General features: G+C 39.9%; 1 protein-coding gene across 4 annotated transcripts in view; it reads right to left on the bottom strand.

Moving 5' to 3' along the window:
- pcnx1 (pecanex 1) overlaps positions 1-17705 on the bottom strand; it is a 281427-nt gene that overhangs the window by 183615 nt on the left and 80107 nt on the right. The gene's annotated exons all lie outside the window — the stretch shown is intronic.

Here is a 17705-nt window from a genome sequence, read left to right as displayed (position 1 = left end):
AATCATTTATTATTGGTTTATGGACACTAAATATTTGTTTCAGTGCATTGCCTTCTTCGGAGGATCTGGGAAAGCAACTCTCTATCACCTTAACCAGTGACATCAAGGCATCCTTACTGAAATATACAAAGCATGAACAAGCTTTGATCAAGTCAGTGGGAATATTTCATTCAACATCAAATCATGCACAAAGTAAAATAAAAAGAGGTAAAGAAAGGGAGAATTAAGGTCGAGGAGTAAAAGTAACAAAAAATGTTAAATCAAACATCATCTTTTAAATTTTCAACTAAACGAAAATCTGAAGAAATGAGAGAACATATTTACAGAAGTTAATTTTCTATGCTGCAGAAATTGTTTTGCAGTAATAAGATTTTAATGTGTCAATTCAAACAAACAGGCATATTCAATAGCTTTCCATTATGGAATTATCATAAAATCATGGCAACTTCATGCTGTTTCACGTGCAGCAATATGGGATTCCATAAGAATTTCTGATACGATTTACTGATCCTCATTTTACAGCTCTGTGATGTATGGTGATTGAAGATAGCAGTCTAACTTGCACTCTCTAGTGACTGTCATTATGAAATGCCTCACCATAAGCATCGCCAAACGATTCTATGCACTCCATGCTGGAAGCTGCCCGGAACTTAAAACTTATTAATAACATTAAATAAATAAAGGATACCCTTGAGTTGACAGAATTAATAATCCTTTCTTAATTTTTTAAAAAAATTATGTGGATAGAGAAGCATTAAAGCTTGAAAACTCTAGAATACAAGGTATGCTCACACAAATCGATGATAACCTTCAAAAGAACACTATGGATACTTTAGATCGCAGAATATGTCAACCTTCAAACATCCTTCCAAAAATCGGGTTCAACTTATTTGGTGACAGTAAAATTTTAACAGCTAATGTGGGGCTGCTGGCTGCCATTTTTAAATTGTGAAAATAAAAGTAAATTTCTGTGGCAGAGTTAATTGAATGAACCTTTAATCACAACTTCATGAGATTCTTAGTCTTCAGAAACCAATAAATAGATTTCCCAGAATTCATTCTGGGCCTGCTTGACTGTGGAAGCTTTATGGAAACCCAAACTTGATCAGGAGCTGAAAAATTACGCCATGTCCTTCGTGACCTGCAACACATTATCAATGAGGATGAGCACCTCACCAAGACCTTCCCCACATCTCCACTACTTGCCTTTAAACAACCGCCAAACCTCAAACGGAACGTTGTCCGTAGCAAGCTGCCTGGCTCTCAGGACAACTCCATACAACCCTGTCACGGTAGGCGCTGCAAGACATGTCAGAGTGTGGACGTAGGTTTCCCACCTTATACATGGCAGGTACTCATGTGACTCAGCCAACGTTGCCTATCTTATACGTTGCAGGCAAGGATGCCGGGAGGCATGGTACATTGGGGAAACCGAGCAAAGGCTACGACAACGGATGAATGGGCACCACACAACAATCAACAGACAGGAGCGTCCCCTCCCAGTTGGGGAACACTTCAGTGGTCCAGGACATTTGACCTCGGACCTTCGGGTGACCATCCTCCAAGGTGGACTTCGGGACAGGCAGCAGAGAAAAATGGCTGAGCAGAGGCTGATAGCTAAGTTTGTTACCCATAGGGAGGGCCTCAACCGGGACCTTGGGTTCATGTCACATTACAGGTGACCACCATGGCACTACACACACACACACACACACACACACAGACACACATATACACAGACGCGCACAGACACCCACACACACCCTTACACGTCCACTCCCTCACAGACTTAAGACACTCTACGCTCACTACACACATACACTCACAACCCCCAACCCAGACAGGCAAAGACCCACATGCACACATATTTTGTGGGCTGAATTTGTACTTGCAGGGTTACATTATACTTTGCTCAAAAACTGCATGAATTCATGTAAAGCTCAGTTACTCACTTTATAGATTAAAATCAATCTAAATATCATGGCATAGACAGAGAACACAGGGGGCCAACACCTTCAACATATTGTCTAGCTATCACCATTGTTAACAGCTAACCCGAGAATGCAACTTTTTAAAAAAAAGGTTTTGTGATTTACACATGAAAGAAGTGAAACTATCACGGTATTCTAACAGATGAAAGGCTTAACAGACAATCAATTTTTCAAATGTATAATTTCAGTTACATCACACTGTAAATTTTTGCTATACATTCTGTGTGTTAGGATTGAGCCCTCCACTACCACCTGATGAAGGAGCGACGCTCCGAAAGCTAGTGTGCTTCCAATTAAACCTGTTGGACCATAACCTGGTGTTGTGTGATTTTTAACTTTGTACACCCCAGTCCAACACCGACATCTCCAAATCTTGATCAGTCATGACGCTTTTGCATTCAGATTATCCCACCACAATTAATTGTCATACTCTAAATCCAATGAACTGAGTTAAAAATCACACCACACCAGGTTATCGTCCAACAGGTTTATTTGGAAGCACCGCTCCTTTATCAGGTGATTGTGGAGATGAAGATTTGCTCACAGAATTTATAACCAAAGGAATCCAGTGTCATGGAGATGTGATACAGTAAACACTCTCAGATTAAAAGTTTCATCTTTTATAATGGTATATGCTGGTTTCTGTTCTTTGATATGTAAATCCCAAAACGGCTTTTAAATTACATTCTCAAATTAGTTCAGATTTTTAAATAATAGGTGTGAAGTCTGTCTGTGTCCCAATGCTATGTCAGACTGATAAACCGTCTGTTTAGTTTTGAAGAATTTTAAATGGATTCATGCAGTTTTTGAGCAAAAGCAAATTCACCCCATAAGCTTATATGTGTGCACATGTAAGAGCAACAGGCTGAGTGTATATGTGAGTGCACGTGATAGAGTGTGGGCGTAAACTTGGTTAAGTGTGTGTGCGAATGTGAAGGGGTATGTGTTAGAGGATGTGTGTGTTGGTGAGAGTGCAGGGAGCGTATGTGCGTGCATATGAGAGACAGCTTGTGTGAGAGGGAGGGTCTAGTGGGTGTGAGTGTATGTGGGTGTGTGCGCTCACGAGTGTGCGGTATATAAAAAAAATGAAAGTTTTAATCTAAAATTGTTTACTGTATCACATGTCAGTGACACTGGACTCCTTTGGCTATAAATTCTGTGAGCATGTTCTTAACCTCCACAACCACCTGATGAAGGAGTGGTGCTTTGAAAGCTACTGCTTCCAAATAAACCTGATGGACAATAACCTGGTGTTGTGAGATTTTTAACTTTGTCCATTCCAGTCCAACATCAGCACTTCTAAGTCTAATGAACTGACTATTCTGATTTTTTTCTATGTTCTGATGACTTTTGGTGCACTAACAGAATCCCATGATTTGATAATGAAACTCAAAATAAATGGTGCAGCCTGCATGTTTCCACATTTTGTGAAGGTATTCACTCTGTCTAACATTTATTATTCCCTCCCCTCACTATAACAGCAATATGGATATCATTTGTGTGCCTACATTATTGGGACCTAAACATGCCCCATTCTAAAAAGCTGCATTCTCACCTATTCCACACATTATCAATCTACCCTACGACCATCATAATGCTTATGCACAAAAACCTCTTCAGAAAACCTGATCAATGACAATGGTTTTAACGCTCAAAAATCATAGCTTTAATTTTCCTCCATCGGTCATGCAAGCTCATACCACAAGAACCTCACTTTCTCGTGTAATGTCACTTTGCAGAGAACTGTTTTTGACCATTTCCAGGGAATAGTTCATTGCTGGACACATCAAAATTAAATGGTCTTTTCTCACATGTTGCTGATTTGACATAATGTGTCCATGTGTTTTGACCACTGAAGAATCATCAATTGAAATTGCTAATTTTGACAGTGAGGTTTTTTTCCTGATCATCAGAGCAATCTTGGTCTTCTGCTGCAATACTCGATTATTTCATCTGACAAAGTAGCGACATCGCCAAACTAATAAAAGGAAAATACTGGGGATGCTGGAAACAAAAACAGATGGAGAAACACAGCAGGCCTGACAAATGTCTTGACTCTGTTAATGCTCAAACACCAATTAGCGGTTCATCTGAAATCTTTGCTGAACTCAGGGTCTGATTTAGCCTGCTTAAGTGCACGATTACATATCCAATCTCAATGTAATCATTCAGACAATCTCCGTGGAGTTATTCCAATACATGTCTACAGGATAAGGCCAATGGCTGATCCCTTTTTCTCTTGGTACATTTGTTCTTGAGTACCTTCTTCAGTTTGGTTTCTTTTTTCAGCTGGCTTTTCAATAACACCAAATTCTCTCAAATTTGACAAGTTCGCAAAGGCAATGACTTTTAGCTTTCCTGGGAGATCTGTTTCTCTCATACTCACCATGGCATGTGTAGTCTGCTTTGTATGGCATATCTTGAACTCTTTTGAATTAGGAGCAGAACTAAACCATTCAGCTCCTCGAGCCTATCCTGCTATTCAATGAGATCACGGTTAAATAATTAGCCTTTCAAATTCCACATTCCCATTTACCAGGTAATCTTTAAATTCCTTGTACTTTTCCTCTATGTGTACTATGCATGTTGGTTGCTTAATCATATAGACCAATCCACAATCCACATGCGTGTAAAACACGCATTTCTGGACTGAAAAAAAGAGAGGCCAACTATTAATGCTAGTCTACATACCTTTGCAAAACAGAGGTTGACTTACAGACCAGATATATACAAAAGCATGATTTCTAGTGCCAAATACTGGGGTCATTTTATACCTTGGGTTGAACTATATACCCCATTCTACAGTAAATGAAATTGAGATGCAGTTCATGGTTTAATTAAACAGTTCAATGGAATGCATTAGGAATACTATTTATATTTAAGGACATTGTGAAAAACTGTAACGTAATTAACTTTTTGGACATTTTGTGGATTGAAGAAAGTTTTTACTATGTGGTTTTCCAAAATGAAATCAACAATTTAATGTGTACTGTGGTTTACTTGCTCTTAACATAAAGTCTTTGAAGATGAGGCAAAATGTTTTAGAGATAAGACACAATGTTATGGACTTTATTGCTGTAAAACCTGGCTATGAAAATACTCTGTGGTATTTGATTCTGCTAATGGTTTCTTCCAACACGTTTTGGACTCTGTTTTCTGTTTGACAAACATTTTACAACAATGTTCAACCAGATGTGCCACGTGTAGATCCATCTTGGCCTACTCTAGCAATCCCCATCATTAAAGTTGCCTGACTTCAGTCAATTCAATTCACTCCACTCCACATAATATAAAGAAATGGCTGGAAGTAATGGATAATGCAAAGGCCACAGGTTCTGACAACATTCTGGTAAAAACCCTAAAGAATTATTCTCCAGAACTTGCCACTAGTCATGATATTCCAATACAATTAGAACATTGGCATCTACCTAACTATACTAAAAGTGTTCTGTACACTAAAAGTTGTATATTTCCAACGTGGCCAATTACTACTTCTTCAGCCTAGTCTCAATCACCAGTAAATATTGGAAGGTGTTATCAAGTAGCACTTGATCAGCAATAACCTGGTCACTGATGCCCAGTTTGGGTTCCTCCTGCGCCAATCAGCTACTGACCTCATTATAGCCTTAGTTTAAACATGGACAAGAGAGTTGAATTCCAGAGGTAAGATGAGAATGATTGCCCTTGACATCGAAGCCACATTGGACAATGGGTAGCATCAATGAACTTTCTCAAAGTTAATGGGAATCATGGGGAATCTTTCAGATGGTTAGAGTGGTTGTGGTTGTTGGTGGTCAGTCTTCTCAGCTCCAGTACATCTCTGCAGGCGTTCCTCACAGTAGTGTCCTAGACATAAATAATCTTTAGCTACCGCACAAATGATCTTCTCTCAAATGTAAGGTTAGATGTTTGGATATTTCTTGATGATTGCCCTTATCTAGCATAACTTGTGACTTCAGCAGTCCATGTCCAAATGCAGCAAGACCTGGACAACATCCAGGTTCTGGGTTGACATGTGGCAAGAATCATTCACACTAGAGAAATTTTCAGGCTTGTGAGAAACACCCATAGCTTACACAGAGAGCACAAGCACAAGAGATTTTTCCCAGTTTGACTGTAAGAGTTTTCAGCAGTCCTGAGGAGTACTTTGGTTAAGATTTTTGTATTGATCAGTGCTTCGAAGGTAAGCATATTAGGGAAACTAGATTAATTTAGAGTTAATAGTGAGTGTTAGTCCCAGACCAGAAGTGAAAACAGAAATTTCTGGCAAAACTCAACAGATCAGGCAGCATCTGTGGGAAGAAAGCAGGGTTGTCAAGTCCGGTGGTGACTCTTCATCACTGTTGGGATAACTTTGAAGCACCAGGAAGAAGATTTCTATTGTTTCAGGGCTGTAAGTTAAAGGGACTTAAACCTATCAAGGTTTTAGAAAGAAGAACCCTGGTAAAAGTTCTATACAGGTAGTATTTTTGGATACTTTGCAAGGTCTGTTTATGGGTAGTATACAAAAGTTGCGGTTTATCTTTTCAACTTACAAAAAAGTGTGTTTTGTGATGAATGGGATTATACTTTCACTTTTTGTTTAAAATATTTGATTTTGTGTTGTAAGTAGATGGCTTGGTTTATTCTATTTATCTTCATTTCTTCTGTTAATAAATTTCTAATTTATTGTTAAAACAAAATCTTCAACATTGTGTGTTTATCTTTCAGTGAGAGACCACTTTGTTATAAAAACAAATTACAATCAATCAATCAAGCCAGATTTCAGTCTCAGATCTGACTTGCCAGTAATACATCAGCTGGGTTCATAAGAGCATACTCAAATTGACAAATTTTACTATTGATACACCTGATAAATCTGTACTGGCACCTCAGTGGTTCACTATAATTCTAAATGTTTTCAAAACAAAAAAGGAATAGAGTGTATAATAGCCAAATTTACTGATGTAACAAAATTAAGTTAAAAAAAACGAAACAAAGTTACAAACAGGCACCGAGAGATGGGTAAAACTGCAGAAGATGGACTTCGAGAATGAGGTCATCCACTTCAGACAGACACAATTATTTTCTAAACTAATAGTGAAAACTAAAATCTGTGATGGAACACATAGATTTAGTGGTCCAAACACTTCAACAAATAAAAGCTAGTGGATAGGAGTAAAAATAACCAAAGAGGCTACTTTAATATCAACCTTTGTCTCAAGGAATTGGAATACAAAAGGGCGAAAAGAATTAAATGGTATAAAATTGTGGAGCCATTCCACTTGGAATATTGAATTCAATTGTAGGTACTGGACCTTTTGGAAAATATACTGGAGGAGATGGGTGCAGAATCGTCAAAACAAAATACCTGGAGTATAAGACTAGATTATGAGCACAGGTCTCCTTGCCTGGAAAATTCTCTAAGTGTCTGATAGCCACAGGATCCCTATACACAACTGTTATATTATGTTCAGGAACAATTATTGATTCAACAGAAAATTCAAGTGAGTGACATTTTTTGTGCATTTATGGATAACAGGGCTTTTGGACACCTGAACATGTCCTTTATCTTAAGAAATGGGGTCACTAAAAGAACAGAACGACTGCAGTGAGCATAAACAGGTCAGCCAGCTGGTTATCATAGAATATGAGCTTCCTGATTGGGGCTGTTAATCTAGTTCTGGCTGACGGATTTTAAAAAAAAAAGTTTCAGAGATACTAACTCTGGTACCTGAATCTGGCACAGGCAGTACTATCGTCAAGGACTGTTCGTGTGTAAATACAGCATGACTTGGTGACGGGATACCACCCTCTGTGGAGTTATTTCAAAACCACATTTTTTTTTCAAAACAACTTATCAGTTTATCATATGGTTTAAGCTAAATAGACAGTTGGAGCTCTTCGATTTATTGTAAGGCCCATATCTTCAGTAAAGTGTGGGATTTACAATAAATGCTGGGACTTATGGCTTTATTTTGGATATTGTATGGCATTCAAATGGAGTGCAGCCTACTCAGATGGAGAAGTTAACCAGCCCATCAGGTGCCTTTGAGGATCCAGCATGGTAACTGAAACCTTGATCTAGCTACTCTCCTGCAAATCCACTGAAAGAATCATCATCGACATTTCCTTGCTTTCAGGATCCCAATGACAATGACCTGCAATGAGTGTGAACAACAGGTGGCCAGAGTGAGGGTACAGCCGATCAGAGATAATGGAGGGAACTTGCGCCTGGAGTCAGAGGAAGTCGGGGAGGTCCTTAATGAATACTTTGCTTCAGTATTCACTACTGACAGGGACCTTGACGTTTCTGAGGACAGTGTGAAACAGACTGGTATTCTAGAACAGGTTGATGTTAGGAAGGAAGATGTGCTGAAAAGTTTGAAAAACATTAAGGTTAGATAAATCCTCTGGACAAGACGGGAAGAGATTACTGCACCTTTGGCGATGATCTTTGCTTCCTCACTGTCTGCTCGAGTCGTGCCAGATGATTGCAGAGTGGCAAATGTTATTTCCTTGTTCAAGAAAGGAAATAGGGATAATCCAGTGAATTACAGACCAGTCAGTGTTATGTCAGTGGTGGGCAAAGTATTGAAGAAGAATCTGAGAGACAGTATTTATGATTACTTGGAAAACCATAATCTGATTAGAAATAGTCAGCTTGGCTTTGTGAGAGGCAGGTCATGCCTCACAAACCCTACTGAATTTTGAGAGGATGTGACAAAATATGTTGATGAAGACAGAGCAGTACATGTGGTGCACATGGATTTTAGCAAGATGTTTGATAAGGTAGGCTCATTCAAAAAATAAGGAAGCACGGCATACAGGGAACTGGTCTGTCTGGATACAGAATTGACTAGCCCACAGAACACAGGATGATGGTAGATATACAGTAATCAGCCTGGAACTCTGAGATCAGTGGTGTTCTGCAGGGATTGGTTCTGGGACCTCTGATCTTTGTGATTTTTGTAAATCACTTGGATGAGGAAGTGAAAGGGTGAGTTAGTAAGCTTGCCGTTGACACGAAGATTGGTGGAGTTGTGCGTAGCGCTGAGGGTTGCTGTTGGTTGCAATGAGACATTGACAGGATGCAGAACTGGGCTGATATGTGGCAGATGGAGTTCAACCTGAAAAGCATGAAGTCATTCACTTTGGAAGGTCAAATTTGAATGCAGAATACAGGGTTAAAGGCAGAATTCTTCACAGTGTGGCAGAATAGAGAGACCTTGGGATCCATGGTCAAAGATCCCTCAAAGTTGCCACCCAGGTTAACAGGTATGTTAAGGAGGAATATGGTGTGTGGGTTTCATTAGCGAAGGATTGAGTTAAGAGTCCCGAGTTAAGAGTTATGCTGCAGCTCTGTAGGCCTCCTGGTTAGACCACATTTGCAATGCTGTGTTCAGTTCTGGTCAGCTTATTTTAGTAAAGATGTGGAAGCTTCAGAAAGGGGGCAGAGGAGATTTACCAGGATGCTACCTGGAATGGAGGGCATATCTTATAAAGAAAAGTTGAGGGAACTAGGGCTTTTCTCATTGGATCGAAGGAGGATGATAGGTGACTTGATAGAGGTGTACAAGATAATGAGAGTGGATAGCCAAAGACCTTTCCTCATGGCAGCAATGTCTATCACGAGGGAACATAATTTTAAGGTAGCTGGAGGAAGATTTAGGGGAGATGTCAGAGGTAGGTTTTTTTTTTTTACACAGAGTGATGGGTACAAGGAATGCATTGCCGGCAGTTGTAGTAGAGTCAGACACATTAGGGATATTTACGAGGCTCTCGGATAGGCAAGTGGAAGATAGTACAATGAAGGATATGTATGTTAGACTGATTTTAAAGTAGGATAAAAGGCCAGTAGAACAGAGGGTCAAAGAGCCTGTACTGTGCTGTACTGTTTATGTTCTACTTACGTGTGCAAGAACATGGACTGAAAGCCATTTTGAATACTTCATTCCAAATCTTTTTCTCCTTCAAGAATTAACCATTATTAACTAAAATGTGTTTTCCTAAAACTTAATCCCCACAGATAAAATCTTTACTTCTTGCCTGCTATCTGGTGTGTCTGTATGTATTTTATTTAGAAGGATAAAAAGCTACACTTTTCCTATTTTCAAACGTGTATTAACTTGCTTGGCACCTTCACCAAATAAATACTATTTTATAATAAATTAATTTTTTTTTGCTTTTAAAACGAACCTATAGAACTGACGATTTGGTAACTGGGTGAAACATTTTAATTTATGAAAGACGTATGACGTAGTGGGACCAGACAGAGACACTGCAATCTGAGCAGTCACAAACCATGTTATTATTTAATCATCAGCAGACCACTTCACTTCAGACCTTACAATGGACGGTAGGTCACTAATGACACAGACAAAAATGGTGCTAGATGCGAGCCCAGTGTAAAGTTTTCATCTTGATTTCCATGGACTTCAGTTTGCTAGGACTCCTCGATGTCAAAAACAGTCACCTACACTTCCTCTCACAAATTTAGTTCTTTTTGAACAAGGCTGTACTGAATTAGGAGCTCAGTGGACCCGATCAAACTTAAACTGAACATCAGTAATCAGGCTTTTATTGAGTAATTGCCATTTATACATTCTATCAATTAGTTGATAATAGAGAGCATACTGGTGGGGCAGTAATTGACTGGGTTGGATTTGACCGTTATTTTTTGTGAGCAGGCCATATCTGGGCATTTTCTAAATTGCCAGCTGCATACCAGACAGTACTGGGATAGCATTGCTATGGGCAAGTCTTCAGTACTATTGCTGGAATGTTATCAGGGCCCAGTACCTTGACAGTATCCAATGCTTTCAACACTTTCTTAATATTACTTGGAGTTAATCAAATTAGCTGAAGGCTGGCATCTGGAGAGAGAACTCAGGAAGAGATTAGATTAGATTAGATTACTTACAGTGTGGAAACAGGCCCTTCGGCCCAACAAGTCCACACCGACCCACCCCGCCGAAGCGCAACCCACCCATACCCCTACCTTTACCCCTTTCCTAACACTACGGGCAATTTAGCATGGCCAATTCACCTGACCTGCACATCTTTGGACTGTGGGAGGAAACCGGAGCACCCGGAGGAAACCCACGCAGACACGGGGAGAACGTGCAAACTCCACACAGTCAGTCGCCTGAGGCGGGAATTGAACCCGGGTCTCTGGCGCTGTGAGGCAGCAGTGCTAACCACTGTGCCACCGTGCCGCCCACACGGAACATCCACTCAGCATTTTTGGTTGAAGGTGCTTGAAAATGCTTCTGCCTTGTTTTTTGCACTGTTATTTCCACTACAACAGCATTATGATTTTAATATATTTTAAAAAATATTTGTGATATTTGCACCGTTTGTTTCTTAGCTATGTCCTAATCTCAATTTTCTTCTCTGCATAATTATAAAGTGGCACAAAATCATGAAATTTTACTTCCTGGTTTATTGTGTACAAGAATTTTTCACATGATTGGTTGCATGATGACAGTTTTGTTGACTGACGCTGAAGATTCCACGTAGTTCACGTCAGATTTAAATTAACATCAGGAAAGGAGAGAATTGCATGCTAGAGAGACCGACAGACATTTGGCATGTGCTGTCTTCACTGGTGCATTACCACTTTACCAATGACTGCAAAATTTAGGCCATCATGACCCAGAATTGAGAGATCCACACACAACCACAGTATTAATTTGATGGACTAAATAGCTTTCCTTCTGCACCTTACAAAACACTATGATCTCCCAGATTCATTCTTGGTCTGAAAATAAAACTAATTAGGAATACAGTGTCATAGTTAACACATTTAAAGTTGTTTATTTGCTTGGCGTTGTAGAATGTTGTTTAATAATTTCATCTAGATATCTTTTGACAATTTTTATGTTGAATGTTGCAAGCTATTTTAACATCATCTAAAGAAGAAAAATGTAAAGTCTCAAAGGTAGGGGCACAATAGTGTGCAATTCTGGTCTCCCTCCTCTAAGAAGGATGTTGTGAAACTTGAAAGGGCTTAGAAAACATTTACAAGGATGTTGCCAGCGTTAGAGGGTTTGAGCTATAGGGACAGGCCGAATAGGCTGGGGCGTTTTCCCTGGAGCGTTGCAGTGTGTTGTGGCTCATTTAAATTACGTTTTAATGCAGCTCCACTTGTGGGGATGATTGCTCCTGCAGTTGAGTATCTGGTCAGTGTGTGTGGCTTCCCTGTAAACGCTGGTCTGAAGCTCTCCATCGGCTTTGTGTTCTAGCGTGACGTCCAGGAAGGGGAGTCTGTTGTTGTTCTCTTTACATCGGTAAGGATGTTGTTTATGTGTTTATCTACAAGAACTGGCCAAGCTTACACACAGCAATTACACGGTCAATTCAGAGACTTGGATAAAGAACCTGTCAGACCAACCATTCTCAGACACAGAAAAGACCACCCTCGTACAAGGGATGAACTTCAACCACTGGGACATGGACAAAAAGGACTTCCTAGCAGCACTGGAATCCACCCTGAAAGGCAACGCACTGAACACGCTCAACACAGAGGAAAGCCCTGAAAGGGCTCAGAAAAGACTAGAATTGTGACAATCCTACTGGCAGACAAAGGGCACATGACCATCATTCTGAACAAAACACAATAAATTGAAAAAGCAAACACAATACTCGCAGATACCGATACCTTCCAACAGGTGGCAATAGACCTAACTCCACAGCTAGAAAACCATATTACAGCTAGCCCCGAGGAAACTTTACAAGGCAGGTGAAATTAACAGGACAGACCTCAAAAGAATGAAAACTGTAGGATCCAACAAACCCCATTTCTACAGATTTCCAAAGATACTTAAATAAAGGGCCCCCCTCAGACCCATAGTCTCACTTCCCAGTACACCAAACAAAGGAATTACAACACCTAGTAGAAGACTCAAGCCACTCCACCCAGGAATTCCATAACATCAAGGTAGAGGACAACGAGGTCATGGTCTCCTTCAACGTGACGGCCCTATTCATATCAATAAACATCACCCTGGCCAAATAAACAGTGGCCTGACTGCTAGACAAACCAAGGACACAAACACCTGACAGCACCAACTCCATCAGAAAGGACAGCATCCTCAAACTAGTAGACCTGTGCCTCACAATCCTCTTCACCTTCAATGACAAGACCTACAAACAAATCAATGGTATGCCTATGTGATCACCAATATCAGGATCCTTAGCAGAAGCAGTTATGGAAAGGTGAGAACGAACAGCCCTTGCCACGATTCAGCCCAAGCTTTGGGTCCGCTATGTGGATGACATCTTTGTCATCATGCAATGCAACAGATTGGAAGAAACCCACAAACCCATAAACAACATCCTTGCCATTATAAAGTTCACCATAGAGGAAGAGAACAACAACAGACTCCCTTTCCTAGGTGTCATGCTAGAACACAAAGCCAATGGAGAGTTAGAGACCATCGTTTACAGGAAAGCCACACACACTGACCAGATTCTCAACTACAGGAGCAATCATGCCAACATCCATAAATGGAACTGCCTCAGTATTTAAACAAGCCACAACACACTGCAGCACCCAGGAACTAAGAAGCTGAGGAAAAACACCTGTATAACATATTCAGGAACATCGGGTACCCCGCAGTCCGCCGATTCATATACAACAGACCTAAGAAGACAACACAGAAACTCTGGACACCCTACCACACAGTAAAGACATCTTGGAGACGACAACCAGACTACTCCAGCCCCTAGGCATCATGATGGCCCACAAACCTACCACCTTAACGAAACAGTTTGTGATGAATTTAAAGGACCCGTACCAACAACCAGCAGAACGACCGTCATATGCAAAATACCCTGCAAAGACTGCAACAAACATTACATTGGACAGACAGGCTGGAAGTTAGCCACCAGGATACATGAGCACCAACTATCACTAGTATCCATACACACAGATGAAGAGGGACACCAGTTTGACTGGGACAATACATCCATCCTGGGCAGGCTAAACAAAGACATACATGGTAATTCCTAGAGGCCTGGCATTCAAACCGGAACTCCATTAGCAAACATATTGATTTGGACCCCATTTATCAACCTCTCAGAAAAAGAACCGAAAGTGCCATCACCCACCACAACAAACTAAAACGGATAAACACCAAGCGGGACAACAACACCAGTGCTTCACTGATGATGTTACCTAGCATGGTAACAAAACATCTGATTACAAATCCAGCAGCTCAGCCAGCAAACTTACAAACCTAACATTCAGTATTATTTGCAGTTCCTCAGAAACTGAAGCAGTCCAAGGTCACTTGCGGCAAGTAACATTCGTTCACAAGTACAAAGGCAATGGCTATACTTAATAAGAATTTAAACTAAACAATTCTCCTTGATGTTCAAAGCATTACTACTGTTGAACTTCTCCATCAACATCCCAATGTTACGCTGACCACAAGCTTAATTGGATTAGTCATGCAAGTACTGTAGTTAGCAAGAGCAGGTCAAAGGCTGGAATTTGAGTGGTGAAACATTCACCTCTGACTTGCGTTTTGTAGATGGTGGATAAGTTTTAGGGAATCACAAGTGGCATGGAACACTTTCAACTTGTCTGGCTAAAACAGCTCAAATATGCTATCCAAGACAAAGCAACTAACTCTCTAACCACTCCCCATGAACACTGGGGGCATCACTGTCAAGTTTATACAAGATGCACTGCACAAGGCTCCTGCAATGGCATCTTCCAAATCCACAATCTAGAAGGACACAGAAAACATGGGAACACACCAGCTTCACACTCCTTTTCAAGTCACAAGTCATCCTGACTTGGAACTAAATCACGTTCTTTGGCTGGGTCAAAACCCTAGAGCTCCCTTCCAGACTGGATTGTAGAGATACCAGATGAACTAGGGCGGTTCAACTACAATCAGAGATGTACAATAATTTCTGGTATTGCCAGTAACGATTAGACCCTGTGAAAAAATTTTAAAATATACTCTCTCTATTAATGAATACACGGTTTTTGTTTCCTTGGCTCTCCAAAAAACTACTGGAGTAGATGATGGCCTGGTGGTTTTGTCAGGCGAAAGTGAGGACTGCAGATGCTGGAGATTAAAGTCAAGATTAGAGTGGTGCTGGAAAAGCACAGCAGGTCAGGCAGCATCAGAGGAGCAGGAAAATCGATATTTTGGACAGGAGCCCTTCATCAGGAAGTGGGTGGTTTTATCACTTGACTATTAATCCATAGACTCAGGTAATACTCTGTGGATCGGAGTTCAAAGCCTGCCAATGGCAGATAGTAAAATTTGAATTCAACAATGACCACAAAACTATGCAGACTGTCAGTTAAAATCCATCAGATTCACTGAAGACCGTTAGAGACGGAAATCTGCCACCCTTACCTGGTCTGGCCTACATGTGACTATTCTTTGATAAGACGTAGGGGTCGCAGGCAATGCCAGCATATGTTGGCTATCCTTAATTTGATTAGGCCATTTCAGAGAGCAGTTACTAGTTATCCATATTGCTTTGGATGCAATGTTGAATGTCAGTCAGCCTCAGTAAGGAAAGCAAATTTCTTCATCATAAGGGTTGCATAGATTTTTATTAACTTGAGTTATAAGTTCTACTTCTTTGTTCTAGCATCCTGGCAATCTTGACATCAAGTTGATTAGTAAAATTGCTTGATACCTTACATCTAACAAGCTTACAAAATAACAAAAGCGCTTTGACACAGAAGGAGTCCATCATGTCTACACTGCCTCTTCAAATGAGCATCTTATTCCCAATTTTCAGCTTTTGCTCGATAACTTTGCACTTTTTTTTCCGAAAAGATCATCTAGTATCCTCTTGAATGCCTTAATTGAATCTGCTTCCATCAGTGCAGGCAGTGCATTCCATATGCTAACTACTCACTGTGTGAAAAGAAAATCTTGTACATTTTAAAGGTAGGAGCAGAATTAGGCTACTCAGCTTATCAACTCTGCTTATTTTTCATTGTTGGGGACTGACTTAAGATTTAAGGTGAGATCTCCTCTTTACACTTCAGTTTGAGCATGACATCATTCAATATATTCAACTGACATAACAAATAAAGATTTGTGTTAATTATGTACGATGGGATAAATGAACATATGGATAAGAATGCAACTAGAGATCAAAAGAATAAATGGAAGCATAAATAATTGAACACTCAACAGGATACGACACTAATTTCAGTTTTGTGTCAGAGTCATAGAAATGAACAGCATGGAAACAGACCCTTCGGTCCAACCCGTCCATGCCAACCAGATATCCCAACCCAATCTAGACCCACCTGCCAGTACCCGGCCCATATCCCTCCAAACCCTTCCTATTCATATACCCATCCAAATGCCTTTTAAATGTTGCAATTGTACCAGCCTCCACCACTTCCTCTGGCAGCTCATTCCCTACATGCACCACCCTCTGCGTGAAAAAGTTGCCCCTTAGGTCTCTTTTATATCCTTCCCCTCTCACCCTAAACCTATGCCCTCTCGTTCTGGGCTTCCCGACTTTGTCTATTTATCTGATTCATGCCCCTCATAATTTTGTAAACCTCTAAGGTCACATGTTATGTGCAAAATACAGCAAAACATTATTTAATATTTTCTGGTGTAGAAATTGTACTTTAAGTCTCAGTAATATTACAAAGCAACAGTTCATTCTAATTTCATTACTTTTATGCTTAGCCCTTGTCAAATAGGTGCTGGCATGTTTTTTCAAAATTCACAGAAATAAAGGCTTGCCTCCAGCAAATGTTTGTTTTCTCTAATAAAAACCAGAACAGAATGTTCACTAGAAATTTATGGATTTAGATCAGTAAAGCAATTTTTGGAAAAGACAAAGAAATGTTTTATTAAGTACATACTTAAAACTCTCAAAATCTAATGTTGAAACAAGCTGATGAATATCAAGAGTTGAATCATTACTGTATCTATATTGATGTCTGCACATGGCAAAAGAGCTACACAACCACCCAACAACTGCAGCATCCACTGATACATCTTGAAATTCTCAGGTTTTATCCTCATTCTTGAAACAACAAATTAACACATGTAGGTGTAGCATTCGCAAAACCTATTTCAATGAGATCATAGCTGAGCTGAGTCCAACTCCATATGCCCTACTTTGCCTCATTATATATCTTATTAATTACTAGCGGTTAGCAAAAATCGCTCTTGGGTTCAACATTAACAAATGACTGAGTGCCAACTGCCACTGTGGAGGGAAATTCCAAATTCAATCAATCATTCCATTAAGCAGCGTATCCTAACTGCTACAAAGCCGGTCTCTATTTCTGAGACTACACCCCCAATTGTCGGCTCTCCCTCCAGCAAATCATATTTTATCCCTGTCTGCTCTATCTATTCCCCTTAAGATCTTGAAAATATCAATCAAATCATTCGTTAACCTTTCAAATTTAAAAAATGCAACCTAGATTTTTTATTCTTTAATTTAACCTCAAAATCCACCATCATTCTAGTAAATTTATATTGCATTCACATATCCTTTCAAATGTATGGTATCCAGAACTGCTCACAGTACCATTGGTGTAGTTTAATCAGAGATTTACATTGCATGACTTGTATTCTAGATTCCAAAAAAGGCCAACATTCCATTTGATTCATTGGTTATTTTCCATGCTTCCCTATGCATTACATCTTTACACATACACTTCTCAAGTCTCCTTGGGCTTTGACTATTTGTAGTTGTTCTCAATTTTGCATGTATTTA

Source organism: Chiloscyllium plagiosum, unplaced genomic scaffold (assembly GCF_037043375.1).
Source record: "Chiloscyllium plagiosum isolate Xiang-an unplaced genomic scaffold, Cpla_swu_hap1 HiC_scaffold_8, whole genome shotgun sequence".
NCBI lineage: Eukaryota > Metazoa > Chordata > Chondrichthyes > Orectolobiformes > Hemiscylliidae > Chiloscyllium > Chiloscyllium plagiosum.
The sequence above is the reverse complement of the archived record's forward strand: the minus strand, read 5'-3'. Positions and strand labels throughout refer to the sequence as shown.